The 19,006-nt window shown below is 35.9% G+C and overlaps 1 protein-coding gene across 1 annotated transcript in view; it reads right to left on the bottom strand.

Annotated features, from left to right (window-relative positions):
- LOC140166269 (uncharacterized) overlaps positions 1 to 19,006 on the bottom strand; it is a 299,796-nt gene that overhangs the window by 131,110 nt on the left and 149,680 nt on the right. The gene's annotated exons all lie outside the window — the stretch shown is intronic.

Below are 19,006 nucleotides of genomic sequence, written 5' to 3'. Positions count from 1 at the left end.
ACCCTCTTAACGTAACATTTTCCAGTCCTAAATTTTGACAAAATTCAGAATTTTTTTCAGAATATTTTATAATATAATCATGTTTTTCAAAATGACTACATGAACTCTACGCATTCACACACAAAGTGTTAATAGTTTTGCATCAATTCCATTACCATGAATGCCAATCAAATATTAATAATCCATAAGCACCGAACATATTTCATCGCTGTGCAAATAAATAATGAGACATACATCAACATCCCTCTGGAGAATTCAATCCTAAATAACAAAACTAGAAACGCTTTTTGATTTTATAACACCACATGGGAAAAATCATAATCACTGAAAAAATATTCACTGCTTCTGTACAGAGTACTGATAACCCTATTATGAGTGAAGAGTAATGTCAATATCATACTATGCAATCGCAAGGAGCGTAATTTTTTTTGTGACTTAACTTCTGTTGATCATCAGGAAAGTGAGTACCTAAGGCGCTACATGTAGCATACCGTTTTTCACCCTGATGTGGCAGTGACGTCAGAGCGCATTTCAAAAAGCGCAGCTTTAAATCACTTGTGTTCAATGAAAGCCATGGCGTATACGCACATGGTTAAAGATGCAATTGCGAGCATTAGTATGACATGCGATTACCTATACTTGTTTGAGAAGTCGCTAGCATACCGTTTTTCACCCTGATGTGGCAGTGACGTCAGTGCACACTTCAAAAAGCGCAGCTTTAAATCGAGTATGTTCACTGAAAGCGAGGGCGTACACGCACATGGTTAAAGAATCCGCGTAGATGTGTGAATTAATGGAATACCAGCATTTGTTCACTAACGATAAAATCGCTCAATGCGAGCATTAGTATGATATGCTATTACCTATACCTGTTTGAGAAGTCGCTAGCATACCGTTTTCCACCCTGATGTGGCAGTGACGTCAGTGCGCATTTCAACTTTAATTTGCTTGTGTTCATTGAAAGCACTGGCGTAAACACACTCGGTTAAAGATGTTGAATAGATGCGTGAATTAATGGAATACCAGCATTTAATCACTAGCGATAAAATCGCTCATTGCGAGCATTAGTATGATATGGAGTTAACACAAAAAATGAAAACACTTCAAACCACATGTTTGAAATCCACAAAAAGCCAACATAATCCAGCATATGCAGTGATTAAACACACTCTCACTACTACCTATCCGGTGAATGTCCTATTAATAACGATAATTTCACAAGAGTAATTTTTCACACATCTATCGCTATAAACTTCATTGTTTTGCTTGTTGTAATTTTGATTTGTCTGGCTTGCCTTATTTACCTAAGTGTTTTTGTGTATTATCGATCCTGCAACAGCTTAAGAGTGTCCTGTCCTGAAGTAGAATAAAGTAAGTTGCAGCACATCAATTTGTACAGTAATCTTATTTTGTCTCCCATTTCTTGTCCCTCAATAGCCGATGATATTCATAATTCAATTGGCATTTTCAATATACGATAATCAAATCATCTGGCACAATCCATGATGGCAGTTTTGAATAACAAATCAGATGCCTTGTAAAAACAAAATTTCCCTTTTTTGTTGATAAGGCTATCTTAATTTAATAGTTTGTCTCAAAGCCCTTCCTAAGTTGAAAACCCAATGCGGAATGCCTTTTTTTAAGGCTTTTTCGACTCTAATTTTCTTTTTTGACAAGAATAGACCACCTTTTATCTGTCAAGGAGTGGTCAAGATGAAGACTTTTATTGAGATATTCGATTTAGTCTATTTTCACTTCAGATTTTTATGCAGGCGCATTTAAAAAAAGTTAAACGGCAGAAATTTTTTTTTACTCAAATCCAGTGAGAATAACATGCAAAAGTGGGCAAATTTAATGCACGCAGGGCACAAACTATTAATATAAGATTGACTAATGTCCATCACATCAGAACATGGCAACAGAACATCAACTCAAGGTAAAGAGGACATCATCAAAGTAATTGCTTAAAATATTATTAAAATATGACAATCTACAAAATACCTAGCATTCACATAGGAGTGTCATATTCTCATAATCACACAATAAAACAAGGCCATCCAATATTGTTAATATAAAATATGTGATGCGATCAAGCTAAATAAGTCTGATCGCGATCAAACTCAAAATGCAGTTTCAATTCCGTTACATGAGCCAGCATCAGCACTTTATTTTGCTGAAAACCTCATCATAATTAGACTTAGGGTTCCAGAGATATGGCCATTTTAGTGTTGCTCAGAACAATAAAACACAGACGAAGTTGTATAATATTTATTTGCTATATCTCAAAACCAATACTATCGACAGACTCATTTTGCTTGTCCAATCGACTATATGAAGCTTGACTTACACTGGAACTTAAAATATGCATTATCTTCATCGCCATAGGAATTGGGCTGCTATTGTTGTTTTCGCAATTGCCATGTAACATTGTAAATTTTGGGACAATACAAGGGAATTCCCCGCTATAATGCCAATAACAGGAAATCAAATATCAATCTCATTCAACATTAATGGACCCTTATAACAATTCAAATAAACACGCTCACAATAGTTAGAATCAGAGAAGATATCTAACACTTCCCACAATGCATTTCTTCCATTTCAATTTTCTGTACTGATTTACTATCTATTGCAACATGGGTCGATAGGGACAAAAAGTACCTCAATGAACAGGGCACATCCAGATCTTGCGAAATATGTTTATTTCTTGACTATTAGCCCAGGTTTAGCCAATCTATTCTCAAAATGAAATAAAGGGAACCTGTGCAAAGTAATAGGAGTGCTATTTGATGTAGTGAGATGATGCATTATGTTACAAAGGATTCTGGGAAGGGTCAGATATCTTCTCTGAGTATATATCCAGAATAACATTGGGTTACAAGACTATGCCTTCAATATCAGAAAATCTTGCCCATTATATTAAAAATATGAGGTATAGATGAAAGCTTCATATCATTCAATAAAGAGTACTATTGGGCTATTCCCTTAAAATCCACACTCCCCCTGTGGAGGATTTTCCAAAATCTTCCACAGGGGTAGTGTGGATTTTAAATAGAATAGCCCATTGCATACCACAAGAAAACACCATCATTCTTCATTTTGCCTCTTTTAAACTCACAATATGTGTGTCCCAAAACTGTTATTAATGGTACATACCACAATTTATTCAAATGACATTTCCTGTGTCCCCGTATCCCTGCAACTTTAAAGCTCAGTGACTAAGTTTTGAAATCCTAAATTCATATCATAGCAAAGATAACTCTTGCCTTATGGAGATTAAGTAAACGAAAAGAGATGTTATCAGAAATGGTTTTTAACTAAATGACAGCCAGTAAAACAATTCAAAACCATCCAGGATTTGAACCAGGAACCTTTGGGATAGTCTACCAACTGAGCTAATGAATCAGATAGGGAATAGCATATAGCATCTTTGTGCTTTCAGTTTAATAAGAAAATATGTTATAATCCTAAATCACTTATGGGTAAGTCAATTTTTGGCCACCCTGTATAACGTCAATCATACATCTCAACCACTCTCCCTTGCCCATACGACACAATAAAGTACTTAATAATTGATTGTAGAACATACTGTATGTCATGACAGCAACTTAAGGCATTTTCCCGTCAATAATAATAGGGTAGTAGGGACAGTTCACAATACTGCACATCCACAACACTGAATTTGCCATTGCTTTTTAATAATCAGTCCTAAAGTGTTTTCCTTGCGTACAAAAACATTTCATTACATTCCATTGTTTTTGGAACGGTCTATATGCCATGACAGCCGCTAAAGGCACTTCCCTGTGGTATTGAAATAAGGAGGTGGCAGTGCACAATACGCCACATTTATAATTCAATCATGACTACAATGTAACCAATTTGTTATTAAATTGTTCATTTCCAATTAAATGACCACCGGCGCAGTCAATACCAAACCAAGGCCGACCAGAGTGAAAACACTTTACGATACTGGGTTTGACAAGCACTACGTTATTAATATCACACGAGGCATTTGTTAACACATGCTGTGCTGTCAAAAAATCATCTGAAGGAGGACATTCCTAGAAAGTTGGCATAATTCTTCTTGAAAATTTCTATCCATACAAGGTAATGATCGAGTCAGGTTTATTTGTAATGATCTCTTTTTGAGCATGTATTTCCAATTTCCCACCTCCCCCCTCCTCCTCCTATACAAATAGGTAATAATGAATCCATTAGGGTTTATTTGCAATGATCTCCTGGTGAGCATCTCCGCCTTCCACTCCTCCGCCTTCCCCTCCTCTTTCCTTCCTCCATCTTTCATATCTTAGGAACTACTTAAACCCACTTTCATGGCATCCAGTGTTCCTTAATATATATAGATAAATATTATTAACAAGACTTTTTTTTTACCGTTTTGGCACGTCACTTCAAAATTGCAAAATTAATAAAAGCCTGAAGAAATATTTTCAACCCATTAGATTCAGACTGAATGTGTACAGAGAGCAGAAATCTATTCCTTCACAAACTGTGACCAGAACAAGTGGAATGAAAATAAAGTCATCAATTACAATTTTGAGATTTTGTCACTACAAGCAAAAAATTTAGCACTGAACGGTTCATTACTAACTTTATTTAGAACTTTATTTAGAACTGACATTGAACTCTCGTAAACATATCCAGCATGATCGTCAAACTATACTTTAAAATTGTGTTGGTAAACTGCGATGAAACCTTCAAATTTCAATGTAATTTTGGGCAATGACTCAAAATCTGACTTTTCCAACGCAGTCCAATATGATCAGATAGGTCAATTTATATTAATGCTGACTCTCTAGGGTAACATAATCTATTCATTTATGCTTTACCAGATTATACAGTTCTCTTACTCATATACATGTATTGTTTTATTTCTAAATGATGGTATGTCATTGCTATCTACTGAAGATAGCACAAGTATTTAACTGCTTGCTTCCAATATACCAAATGTTGCTATCTACTGAAGATAGCAAAAGTATTTAACTGCCTACATCCAATATACCAAATGTTGCTATCTACTGAAGATAGCACAAGTATTTAACTGCCTACATCGTCCAATATAACAAATGTTGCTATCTACTGAAGATAGCACAAGTATTTAACTGCCTACATCGTCTAATATACCAAATGTTGCTATCTACTGAAGATAGCACAATTATTTAACTGCCTGCATCCAATATACCAAATGTTGCTATCTACTGAAGATAGCACAAGTATTTAACTGCCTGCATCCAATATACCAAATGTGGCTATCTACTGAAGATAGCACAAGTATTTAACTGCCTGCATCCAATATACCAAATGTGGCTATCTACTGAAGATAGCACAGGTATTTAACTGCCTGCATCCAATATACCAAATGTTGCTATCTACTGAAGATAGTACAAGTATTTAACTACCTGCATCCAATATACCTAATGTGGCTATCTACTGAAGATAGCGCAAGTATTTAATTGCCTACATCCAATATACCAAATGTTGCTATCTACTGAAGATAGCACAAGTATTTAACTGCCTACATCCAATATACCACATGTTGCTATCTACTGAAGATAGCGCAAGTATTTAACTGCCTACATCCAATATACCAAATGTGGCTATCTACTGAAGATAGCACAAGTATTTAACTGCCTACATCAGATATACCAAATGTGGCTATCTACTGAAGATAGCACAAGTATTTAACTGCCAACATCGTCCAATATACCAAATGTTGCTATCTACTGAAGATAGCACAAGTATTTAACTGCCAACATCCAATATACCAAATGTTGCTATCTCCTGAAGATAGCACAATTATTTAACTGCCTACATCCAATATACCAAATGTGGCTATCTACTGAAGATAGCACAAGTAATCATGTTTATATTGTTTTGTATTGTTGATTATCAATCGTGCCCTGGAGGTTTTTTTTTTTTGAAAGGGAAGGAAAAAAGGAAGGAAGGAATAAAGAAGATAAGAGAAAAGTTGTTTTCTCTGATTTTGAACCACGGACAAGTCGGGTGCGGAACACAAGACCGGGGATAGCAAGCCATGACTGTGTATAATGCCCAGCCAACAGATGAATGTGCAATCAGATGTAGGTTACTTGTCCTTGCAGTCACTTTGTGCTGTAACCTTTTGTAGCCTCCGGGACGTTTAGGGTTAACATGTCACTTTATCAAGTTAATATCTAATTGTTTCAAGATAAAACAAATCTAAGCATGCTACCCACTCAGAATAGTGCAATACTGAAATTCCATCTGATGATGAAGTTGTGACAATTTGAATTGTATTACGACTGCCTTGCGATAAATTGCACCAATTCTGCATCTTTAAATGGCTTACAGTTTGTGTAATCTATAACCTTCAAGATGTTTACAAATGAAGAATAAACGACAATGCCATCTCTCAAAACACCACAAGGCTATTGCAGATTCACAACTAAACAAGCTGGTTTGTTTTGAGGGCTCTGACAATTGTTGACAGCCTGAAAGGATGTTTACAATACAATGTCCTTGGCTTTACTCCGGGTAATATAAATGCAACTTTTGGCAAGACAACAATTTATTTTATTTTATTTTCAACAACAACACCGTCACAGACACAAGAGAGTAAGAGACAAGTACGTAAACAAAACAAGCATTTGATTTGACAAATCATTTGAGTCTTCAACAACTTTATCTTAGGACCCAATAATCAGTAACAATAGGCTACTATTCCAGTTGAAATGCATACACCCGCTATGGAAGGCATGATGTTTATCTTCAACACAGGGAGTGTGAATTTCAAATAGGGTTACCTGAATGGGTGACTCCATTTAATATTTGCACTCCGTGTGTGGGAGATTAAGGTCATGTCTTCTACTGGGGAGTATGGATTTCAACTGGCACGGCCCAATTGAGAGGTTTGTTTAACATTGGTTATACCCAATAATTTCTGCATTTGCATACAAAAACTTCCGCAAATTATGAGAAAACACATTGTACAATTTGTCTACCAAACAAACACATCACAAATATTCTTGGAAATGATAAACAACAGCAATTTTGAAACTCCATCCTCCCAAAGAAAAACACAGTATCTTACTTAATTACTTACTCGTTGATTCTGCCGTTTACCTTGGGATGGCAGAACTTCACACTTCCGGTAGATACTCACAAATCCGAAACCAATCAAAACTAGTAAATCATTGAGGAAGCTGGCAAGAGGGACAATTGCAATGAAACCTAACGTGAATCACTTGACTAGAAAATTGAATTTGATTTGTTTCTTTACCATGACTGCACACACAAGGTATATTATATTCACACCGGAAGCTTACCTCAAGATTTAATTTACCTCTGAGTTAAGATGAGGTAATCCTTTCAGTGGGCAGGTACTTGATCTCATGGCTGTTGTATTAGTGTCCAGTTTTAAATTGTAATGCTTAAGAGTCAATCGACCAGTTTTGCAAGATTTTCTAATTTGTCATCATTGCTGAACAATGTTTTATTGAAAAATATCACTAAAATTGCTTCTTATATGATGCTTAGGCCAAAAAAAAAAAATTGCAAAATGCAATTTTTATTTTGTATTTTTTTTTTAATTCCTGACTATGGTATTTTGAGAAAAAAATCTGATTTTCACCAACTTTTCCGGAAAAAAAAATGATTTGAGATGTCAGCCAGTGTTGGCAACAAATCCTGAAATGGCAAAAAATTTCCTGAAAAATGTACTTTGCCTATACATTTGTACCGGATCATCCAAGTAAAATTTCCTGAAATCAGGAAATATCTCGAAAGCTGGCAACACTGCAATGCAAAATGCACCCATACAATTTCTCTGTGGTAAATCATCTTAACCCTAACCCTACCCATGGTTTTTTTGCTATCGGAAGGGGAAGAAGAAACAAAAAAGGAGAGAAGATGAGGAGAAAAGTCACTTGGCACCCCCAGGATTCGAGCCTGGGACCCCTCGCATGCCACGCAGAAGATCCCCAGCATGTAGCCACACAGGTGATGTTGGCCCGACCAACGATTCCCTGGGTATATATGACTTGGGCTGACTGCGTCATAAAGTCATGTGGAATGCATGTACGCAGAGTGGTTTTAATAGTGAGCTTTAGTGAGACCTAGTTGGGTTAGGGTTAAGGAGGCATAAGTCTAGGAAAAACATGTATATTAACCCTAACCCTACCTGTGGTTTTTTGCTATCGGAAGGGGAAGGAGAAACAAAAAAGGAGAGAAGATGAGGAGAAAAGTCACTTGGCACCCCCGGGATTCGAGCCTGGGACCCCTCGCATGCCACGCAGAAGATCCCCAGCATGTAGCCACACAGGTGACGTTGGCCCGGCCAACGATTCCCTGGGTATATATGACTTGGGCTGATTGCGTTATCAAGTCACATGGAATGCATGCACGCAGAGGGGTTTTAATAGTGAGCTTTAGTGAGACCTAGTTGGGTTAGGGTTACGGTAAAAATCATGTGTGTTACAACCACCAGGCACAAACTCTTACCTACCTCAAAGGAAGCTTCACTGCCTATAAGCTATCTCTGAGGTTTTTACCTACCTCAAAGGAAGCTTCACTACCTCTAAGCTATCTCTGAGGTTTTTACCTACCTCAAAGGAAGCTTCACTACCTCTAAGCTATCTCTGAGGTTTTTACCTACCTCAAAGGAAGCTTCACTACCTCTAAGCTATCTCTGAGGTTTGTCTTAATACTGTCTGAACAATCCAAATGATGATACCAGGGAGACTTGGCAATTACACATGAACGCATCTGAAATCAAAGTCATGCTTGCTTTTTTGTAACAAAAGAATTACCTCTGGAGATTTATGGATTATTTATTTCATTTGATCACAATTTGAGCTAAATATTTCCTTTTATCGTATTAAAAATTAATCTTGGATTAAAGTTATACTTTGCATTAAAACCTACATTTATGAAAAGTTTGTATTTAAAATTATATATATTCATTTTTCTCAAATTGAAATAAAGGCAAATATAACACACAAAAAAACCAAAAGAATAAAAAAATGCCATATTTTCCTCTTATAAACATTCCTCTAGTCTTTTTGACAAATTTCCACTATCTTGTGTAGTAAGATTACCAAGGTGCACATACGATTGGTAATGGCACCTGTAACTGGCGAAAATGAACCAGAAGTCATTGATCCTAAGTTCATAATTCGTCACTTCAGTGATCTTTAAGCTTACCTAACAATTTTAACAGGAAGTATCGTTCTAAAAATGACGCTAACCATGAGTTTTTGGCTGTAGGAAAGGAAATAAGTAACAAAAAAGGAGAGAAGATGAACAAAGAAGTTACTTGGCACCCCCGGGATTTAACATTGGACACCTCCGGTGCCCCACAACACCATGGGGGTTTCGCTGGCCCGGCCAGCAATTTCACAAGTATATATGACTTGGGCTGATTGCATAATGGCATCACGTGCAATGCATGCATGCACAGTAGTTTTCTTTGTAAGATTTTGTAATATATTATAGAGTTAGGGTTAATAAATGCCCCCACCCCATCCCTTTTTCAAAAACTTCACTCCCGGGGCGTTTAACAGAGGAAATATGGTATGTGCTACTTTTGATGATTTTGTTTTACAAATTTAAAGCAGGGTGTCAATTTAACTACCATTTGTATGAAAACAACATTTATCGGTTTTGCATCCGATTTCATCATTTATCATCCAATATGGTCATACCTAATCTAACCAGGAAGGAAGTGAGTGTGGTTTTATGATGCATGAGCAACGCATTAATTCATGTAGTCTCTTTACAATTGAACAGTAATATACACAGCATCCGGTGCACCAGCTTGTCAAGAAAAGTTCAATCCAACGTGAAAATGATGCTGCCCGACTTGTTAATCGATACAGTGTGAAAATGCTTTTAGCGAATTGAAAGCAGATATGTATCCATATTGCGCTATCACTGTTTTTACAAAAGGTCATCTTTTGCAAAATATTGATTTTTTGACAATTTTGATATTTATTTTTAGCTAAATCAAGTGATTATTACATAACTAACGCAGCTGTTGTATAAATACTATAGTATAAATACCACATTTGAGTGTTGTAGTGTTTTTCACCCTCCCAACTTGAAACTGTTTAAAATAATAAGGAGGATAGGAGTTTTCCTGTTAAATTTGGTACGTTACAGGCCTACTCCTAATCTTTTTGAGAACTGCATGTTATTCAAAATATCAAAAATTTGGGTAAAAGTGGAAATTTGATGCGGTTTGGCGATTTGAAAAATTATGATCCATTTCTATTGGAACCCTAAACTGGCAAATGCATTCAATGCTATGTTAGATCTAGAAACACTGTCCAGGCACTGCGTACGTCTGCAGTTCTGTCCGTCTGCAATTAAACTAGAGTCCGAAGTTTTAAGTTTTACGGAAAACGGAAGAAAATCACGGAATCGGAGGTTCAACACGGAAAATGACATTTTTGTATGATGTGACAAAAATTGTTAAAAGATAAGAGAAATAAATGTTAAAAACAATCATGAGTTGTGTATGTCAATTTTTATAATAAAAACACTGTTTAATAATACCGAAATAAAGGTATATTACCAAGGCATGAACCCCTATATCCCTCCAAACCTCGTAATAGTCGGCCTATTATCGTGAGAATATTCCAATCAGAGTATATTGATCACGATATTGAACACTTTATTGTGACATTAATATCATTGTTTATACATTGTAAGCGTTATTCATGACACAGATTTACAAATTTTACAACACGGATTACAACACGGAAAACGGATTTTAGAAAACGGTAAACTTTTGGACTCTAAATTAAACAAAGATTTCACATAGTTTCACCAAGTTTCAAGCTCCCTAGGAAATACCCATTCATGAAATGGCAATGACCTAAACATTTTGTTTTTATAGATCTATTGTTTTCAATTTCAGGCAGGACTAACTCTGTTCATGACAAGCCCTGTAGGCAAAATCAGTGATCATAAACAAACAAACAAAATCAACATGGAGACATTGTGCCTCATCTGTCCATGTAAGGAAATCAAGATATTGACTGCAAACAATATCCATCACTGCAGTGGTTACCCTCCCACACATTACCTGAGCTGCTACCAAAATAACAAATCAACAGTTTTGAGAAAGAATAAAAATTCCTTTAAAAAAGGAATGGGGCGCCCAATGTGAGCTTGGACGTGACTGTGAATTCCATGGTGTGTAGATTTGGTATTATAATGATTTTCTAGGGAAGAGTAGAAGATGATCAAATGCAAGAGAAATGTGTTTTGATTGGGGAAGGTGTATGACAGGACCGTTTTGGATGAAATAAATGGGATTGAAGCTTTCGTGTCAATTTGCGATTATGTGGGGTGGGGATTTCTGTTTTTGGGACCTATTGTAGTGAGGATATTGCTTTGGATATTGAATATTGTTGAATTTCGTTATGCAGGGGTATTATGATGAATAGTGCTTGCACGTGATATGGTGAATTCCATGGTGTGTAGATTTGGTATTATAATGATTTTTCTAGGGAAGAGTAGGAAATGATCAAATGCAAGAGAAATGTGTTTGATTGGGGAAGGTGTATGACCGGACCGTTTTGGATGAAAAAAATGGGAATGAAGCCTTCGTGTCAATTTGCGATTATGTGGGGTGGGGAAAAATTCTGTTTTTGGGACCTATTATAGTGAGGATATTGCTTTGGATATTGAATATTGATGAATTTCGTTATGCAGGGGTATATGATGAATAGTATAGAAGACACAAATAAGTAAGCTCCCCTGGCAAAATATGGGGGGTTATCCCCACCGGGATCTACGCCTATGTTGACCAATAGAAAACGTTAAGTTTTTATAAATGTATAACATGATACATATACATCATCTACTTGCTAATACACTGAAAATCAAATAGAGATGAAGGATAAAGAGGAAGAGTCTTTCAAAATGACACAGTTCACGAATCAGGTGTTTAGTCATTTGTTGTAACTTTCCATTTTCATATCTAACCTACTCCGCACTAAATCTTACAATAATTCGTGATTTGAGGCATAATGATACCTACATCCTGACTCTGACATATAGGCCTATAACTCCCCAGCAAACAAACTTTCCAAGTCAATTATACCATGCAAATAATAACATTTGGCCTAGAGCTCTAATTAAGATAACATCTAATTAAGCAAACATTACTGGGTAGCATCAAGGTTTAAGAACTGTTCCCATGAAAGATAAGCATGTTGTGGATCCTAGTGTATGGTCAAAGTATATGCCGTGTTGTTTCCATACAGTTTGCCGCCCAATTGTGCCACCATATTACAACTCTGGCAATAACCGCTATATAGATTTGTTTATGGTAATTGGCAAACAAAGGCCATTGATCTTATGGTCAAATGTCATCGTCTATCGGGTTTTAAGACAAACGGTGAACAGGTTGAAGGCATACAAAGGTCATGGATTATTTGGTGTTTTTACAAATCCATTAATTTTGTCTTTTAAACAAAGAATATATGCACACCATTTTATCCTGTGCATAACAGAAAACAATAATAAAATAAAATCCAAACATATTGTGGTTTTATTTCTGAGCAAGGGCATAATTTTAGCAAAACAATTGCAGAGTAAATCTAGTAAGAGTGAAATTAGAAGCTTCTCACAAACACATGTTTATATTGTGGGGACGCCTCCGTAGAGGGCGCCCAAAAACAAAAAAAATCATAATGATAGTGCACTACACACAGGCATAACCCTACAAGCCTCAACCCTTGTGCATTTTATAGGAACTCAGTGACCACTCACTGTGGCGTAAGTACTTTTCAATTAATTAACAGCAAAAAAATTAAAAGCGGGAAAATAATAATCTTACAGTGAAATATTAAGTAAAAAAAGTAAAATGTTATGGTTCTCCTGAGGTAATTCTTTTGTTTCAAAAAACAAGCATCACCTAGTCCCCACTGGTATGGTGATTTATCTGGGTGTTGTTCAGACAGTAAAAAGACCTACATCAGAGGCGGCTTAGAAGTGAAGCTACCTCAGAGTTAGCACCCACATTATTATAGCAAACTTGACTTTTACCATGATATGATTGATTTCATAAATAATAATCGACCAAGCATCGATGGTCGATCGAAAGATCGAACTAATTTGTTGCTGGTGCCTAAGTTATTTAAATAATAAACTGTGGTGTACTTTCAATTTTGATACATCAATTGATCTTATAGGAAATGAGTCAACAAAGCCAATAATCACATTTATATTTCCATGGGTCTTGCAGTTCTTGAATAAGGCTAATATATGAAAAAGAAAGTTATGGGTATTTTTCCCTTTTCCCCTCCCAAGAAAAAGTATACACATGGGACGGTAGACTGTCCCACAGTCTGGGTTCCATCTGTGGGTAAATAATTAGAGCTAAAACCACCTTCTCCTTCACTCCAAAGATTAAAACAACACACCACTAAGCCCTAATTATAAATGACAACAAAGTTATAGTGCTCCTAGAGCACTGTGTGTCGATGAAAACTCAATTAATTTCCAGACCAACTTGTTTATTTTTTTATAATAGCTCTCCTAAACCCAGACTGTTCCGCTTTGATAGTAAACTGACTTCCAAATAATTATCAAGCTATGTAACATGACTGTGGCGTCAATTATGATAGCCCGCCTCATTGTCAATTCAAATATAACATGCATGACCCAGTTCTATTGTCATTTTGCGCGCGCATTGGTTATGATCAATAGACTATCAATGAAAAACCTATTTCAAATATCGCCTTGCTTGCTGAGATCTACATTGATTGGTCAGGCTAAGTAGCCGCTTACACAAACGCCCGCACAAACGGCAAGACAGTGAGACCACGGACGTGATATATAGAAAACTCGCCTGACCCAGGATCGGTAAAATTGAACTCCCACAAAATGCTGGGAGCTGGAAGGCAACTTGCCTACACATTGGAAGGGTCCATGTATCGGGTTTATTTAATGTTGTATAATCTACATTACCAGTCGTTCTCCATGGACCCGTGGCAGGGTCTAATGGGACGGAAATGATACCCTTTACATAAATATCAAGCATACCATTCTCTTGTGTGACAGCTTTATATGTTTTAATACTCCAGTGCAAACACTAGATCGTGCTCACTTCTGTACCACAAGTTATATTTCTGACAAAACAAGTATTCATTAATATAGCCGTACATGATTAGTCAACACCGATCAATGACAATTTACAAAAATAATACCTTTTTCCCAAAAATATCAGTGGTGGGTGTGGAAAAATCATTGACAACTTCGGATATCCACAATATTTATAGTTCTTTTCTATATTTTTGTATTAGTAGTGATCGTGCGCCCTACCATTATGCAACTTATATTCCTGACGTAACAAGTATTTATTAATATAGTCGTACATGATTAATTACACTGATCAATGACAATTTACAAAAATAATACCTTTTCCCCAAAAATATCAGTGGTGGGTGTTAAAAAATCATTGACAACTTCGGATATCCACACTATTTATAGTTCATTCCTATACTTGTATATGAGAAGTGGGAAATTAATAATCCCTTTCTTTTCAAAATACACGGAAGTTACACGAAATTACAAGTTCAAGGTTTTTTTTTGCGAGAACAAAATTAGACAGAGGATATTGGATGTTATTACGCAAATATACCCGTATCAAAAACTCAAAATAACAGTTTAATACCAAAATAGCAGCACTCACTTTTGTATGTATATTGCTGTTGTTTTTAAGTAAGGAGCCACTTGAAATGGATAATTTTAGAAAGCTATAGATAGCTCTATTTATTATACCAGAACAAAATTAGACAGTGGAAGTTGTAATGTGATAAAAATATACCAAGAGTATTATACCAAAATTTTATTTTTAGTAGATTGGCACTAAAATAAAAGTTTTGTACCAAAATAATAAATAATCACTTTAAATTTCTGTTATTTTTAGTACATTACCACTGAAATAAGTTTGATACCAAAATATATTTTCTGTTATTTTTAGTGCATTGCCACCAAAATAAAATTTTTATACCAAAATACTACAGTTATTTTTAGTACATAGTCACTAAAAAACACTAATATGGAGACAAGTTAGAGACAACTCAATATCACAACAACACACTAGTATTAACAAAATCCCATGACATAAACTGTTGTATCTGCAGAAGATAACAAACTCACATGTTAAAGTTTATGTGTAATTTCAAACAATTGCTATCTTCAGAAGATAGCAAATTTGATGTTACTAAATTTTGTATACTTACGAAATATAATTCTAAATTACAATAGCTATCTTCTGTAGACAGCAACTAACTTTCAAGACATTATTTCTACCATACCCCAGTGGCGGCACAAGGATTTTTTTCTGGGAGGGCAAGGGGGCAAAAATCTCCTATAATTGGGCAATTTTTATCCAAAATGGGCTATTTTGCCCAATATAGAGCAATTGTCACCCAATATATGACCATTTTCACCCAAAATACTACAATTTTTTTGTGATTTTTTACCCCAGCAACTGATATTCACCAAGGTAAGAAATATACCTTTTTAAATATGAAATTCTCATAAAATACTACACTTGCCACTGAACCATATCAGAGTGGATGATTGTAATTTTCAGTGATCATCAGTATTTTCCCTGTAGAATAGCTCTAGATCAGAATTCACAATTTTACTAGTTAGATCCCTACAGATTCAAATTTGTTCACCCTCTCAATTCATTATATGTCAGTTTGTCCAAGCTGCCTTTTCCATTTAAAAAACTACATAGTACTTTACCGTAACTTTGCAAAGTCACATCTAATCAATATTTGTGCTACATAATACTAGAGCATTATAAAGCTTAAGCTTCAATAACCATATCAGATATCTTCAGTGGACAGCAATTCAAACCCTACATAAAGCCAGAATTGTGCAATATGATATGCTACATTTTCAAATACTAAGTCATCTTCAGTAGATAGCAAAGATATCTCCACTGATTGGGCTATTACATTTGAAATCTATACACCCTCTATGAAAGACACAACCTTAATCTCCCACACAGGGAGTACAAATTTCAAATGGTGTTACCTGAATGGGTGATTCCATTTGAAATCTACACCCCCTGTGTAGGAGATTAAGGATGTGTCTTCCATAGGGGGTGTATGGATACCAAATGGAATAGTCCCTTTTGCCAAGTTGGACACAGGCAATGCATAAGATAAAGTTACATAATACTAAAATGGTTGGTCCATTAATGAAAACAGACAAACATCACTGGCCAATGATTTCACTATCAGTTGACAAAAGGGTGTTCATATAATACATTAAGATCCAAATCAATCTAATTCAAATCTAGATCAGGTCCACAATATAGTATAATTTTCTCATGTTTGTAACAATTCATAGTGTGAAACAATATGGTTTATTAGTTCCAGTTCCTCGACGTGCGCACAGCCGCAAAGCAGCCAACGAGGCATGAAGCAGCGAATGGACTTTGTAATGTCAGAGAGGGCTTGTCATGGTCCCGTACGCACAGAGAGGGCTTGTCATGGTCCCGTACGCACAGAGAGGGCTTGTCATGGTCCCCTACACACTGAACAAGTGCTACTCTAATATAGATTTTAAAGTTTGTCTATGCCATGTGTGGATGATACACACCTCCATAGACCGGAATCAATCTGGACTACTTGGCATCACATGCACATGATCCGCCTCAATGTCAATTACCTTTTCTTATAATTTGAAACATGATCTTTCGCTATTTGCTAAACTTTGAGTAAGAAATATTACATAAGTGTGTTGATGACGTTATGCAAACAATGCCAAGTTTGATTATAGCAGGCTCTTAAGTAACGCTCAAGACACCTGTGCTCAAATATATCGCCAGCTAGATCACTGTGAGATTGACCAATACATGTACAAGTTCGTTTACAAGCTTGACCAATGCAGGACTATACAACTTTATACTATTTATCACAGTATCTTAAAGTGGAAGCCCCACTAGAGCATTTCTTCTGGGGTGAACCAAACTTGCCTGGTTATCAAATGAATCAGTGTCAGTGGTAAGGTATCTCTGAATTTGACAGGTACTAATTAATGTTTTAATGTGTGGCTATAAAGTGTTTCTGTTTTTCAAGAGCTTAGACAATACTATCCTTACAATTCCCATCAAACACACCTGTGGTCTGGGACGTTGACAGCTAGCTGTCCATGATGAGCTTGACCGATAAAATCTCTGGCCACAAGCTTGATGGAAGCTGATTATGCTTGATTTGTACTAAGTAACCAGCTTGACCGCTAGCTGTGGATAATATGATTTGTATTCTTGGTACTTTCCTCAGACAAATCCTCCATTTAACTAATAGGATAATTCTATCAATGCCATATCATGTGTTGAATATGCTTCAAAGAAGATTGAAAGGATAAGAATAATGAAATTAATATACTTATTCATCCAAGACGATTTTGTTCACTGAAAGGATATATTTGACATATTTAATGTAAAGTCCATACCACAAAATTTATATTTTCCCTTTGAAGGTTAAGCAGCTTTAAGTGTATCAGGGGTAGCACTAGGTTTTAAAACCAGGGGTTCTCAGAACCCCTGAACCCCCTGAAAGTGTTAAAAATATGCGCTCAAATCCTAAAATGAGGGGTTCTCTAGTCAAGTATTGAATGCCCGTTTCAACTGAGACGAATAGGTATATTCGTCTCAGCGTTTCAATATATCAGTATCAGATTTTGTGATTTTGGTTATGATGTGTAAATAGTTAAGGCCTGGCAAAAACGCGATCTCCCTTTCACCCCGTGATTCTCGCTATTAACCAACTATCTGGCTTTTAAAGAAAGTTCCCACGCAGTGTACTTGCTATAAAAGTGTTGCTTTATGCCATAAAAGTTCGCGAATTCCATAAAATGCAGTTCAACTTCGCAAAGTGCAGAATTCAACAGCATTGCAAGTCACATGTCACGAGTGAAAAAGCCATGATTTACTCAATAAAAATGACATTTCATTGCAAATGAGTTCAAGTTTAGGCCAAATATCATGATATTTATTGAATTACTGGAGTATTTTGACTATAAAACATAATTCAAGGGCAAATTTTTGTCACTTTTTTCTTCTACGGCCTCGTAAATTTCACCGCGGGCATATCTCTACACACCACCCTTGAAGCATTTCTTACAGATCCCTAGAATTAGAAATTACCAACTCACGTACATGTCGTCATTCAGTACTGCAATAAAACTCATCAGTGATTCTAGACAATATCACAATCTGTGTTAAATTACGCTGGCGGTGTGTATTTTATTTTTATTTTTAAATTATGTTACAATGCTACGGCGACTTCACATCATTGAACATTTATGTTATTGCATTTTATGTTACATAATTTCTGGACAGGACGTAAATATTGGAGATCGAAGCTTTTATTTTTCTTTCACATGTTTTCATTTTTCTGCGCGCATGAAAACCCCTGAACTGGTAAGCAAAAATGAATAGATGCGCTCAAACTTAAAAATATGCGCTGTACGCGCAGAAACGCAGGTTAGCGCGACCCCTGAAGTGTATAGATTGAAAAAGGGAAAAGTTCTTGGACCTTATTTCGAGTGGCTTTTTTCTTCCCATAACAGTCACATTATGATATATTAAAACTGGTGTCATGTGTTCTCTCCAATATACAGGCTTGTCATTACATAGTGAATGTCTGCTTCACGTACGGATACTAAATGTACTAAATTTGTTTTCAGTTTTTATGCGCCAAGCAGTTATAAAATGCACAAATACCAACATTGCATAATATAATAAGCTAATATTCCTTTTGTGTTCAGGTCTATTATTTTAAAGAAGCTTAAAATCATGAAAAAAGTCAAAAGCGTGTAGTCGGATAAGTCAGAGCAACAAAACTTTGCCCTCCACATACCGTCAATATTGTTTCAAACACCAATATCTCCTTGATGAAGTAATGATGAATATACCCCACATAACAAAAAGCCTATGATAAGGATAATGAACTGAGTGCAATGCATTCGT

Source organism: Amphiura filiformis, chromosome 12 (genome assembly GCF_039555335.1).
Source record: "Amphiura filiformis chromosome 12, Afil_fr2py, whole genome shotgun sequence".
Classification (NCBI taxonomy): Eukaryota; Metazoa; Echinodermata; class Ophiuroidea; order Amphilepidida; family Amphiuridae; genus Amphiura; species Amphiura filiformis.
Note: the sequence above shows the minus strand (reverse complement) of the source record. Positions and strands in the feature narration are given on the sequence as shown.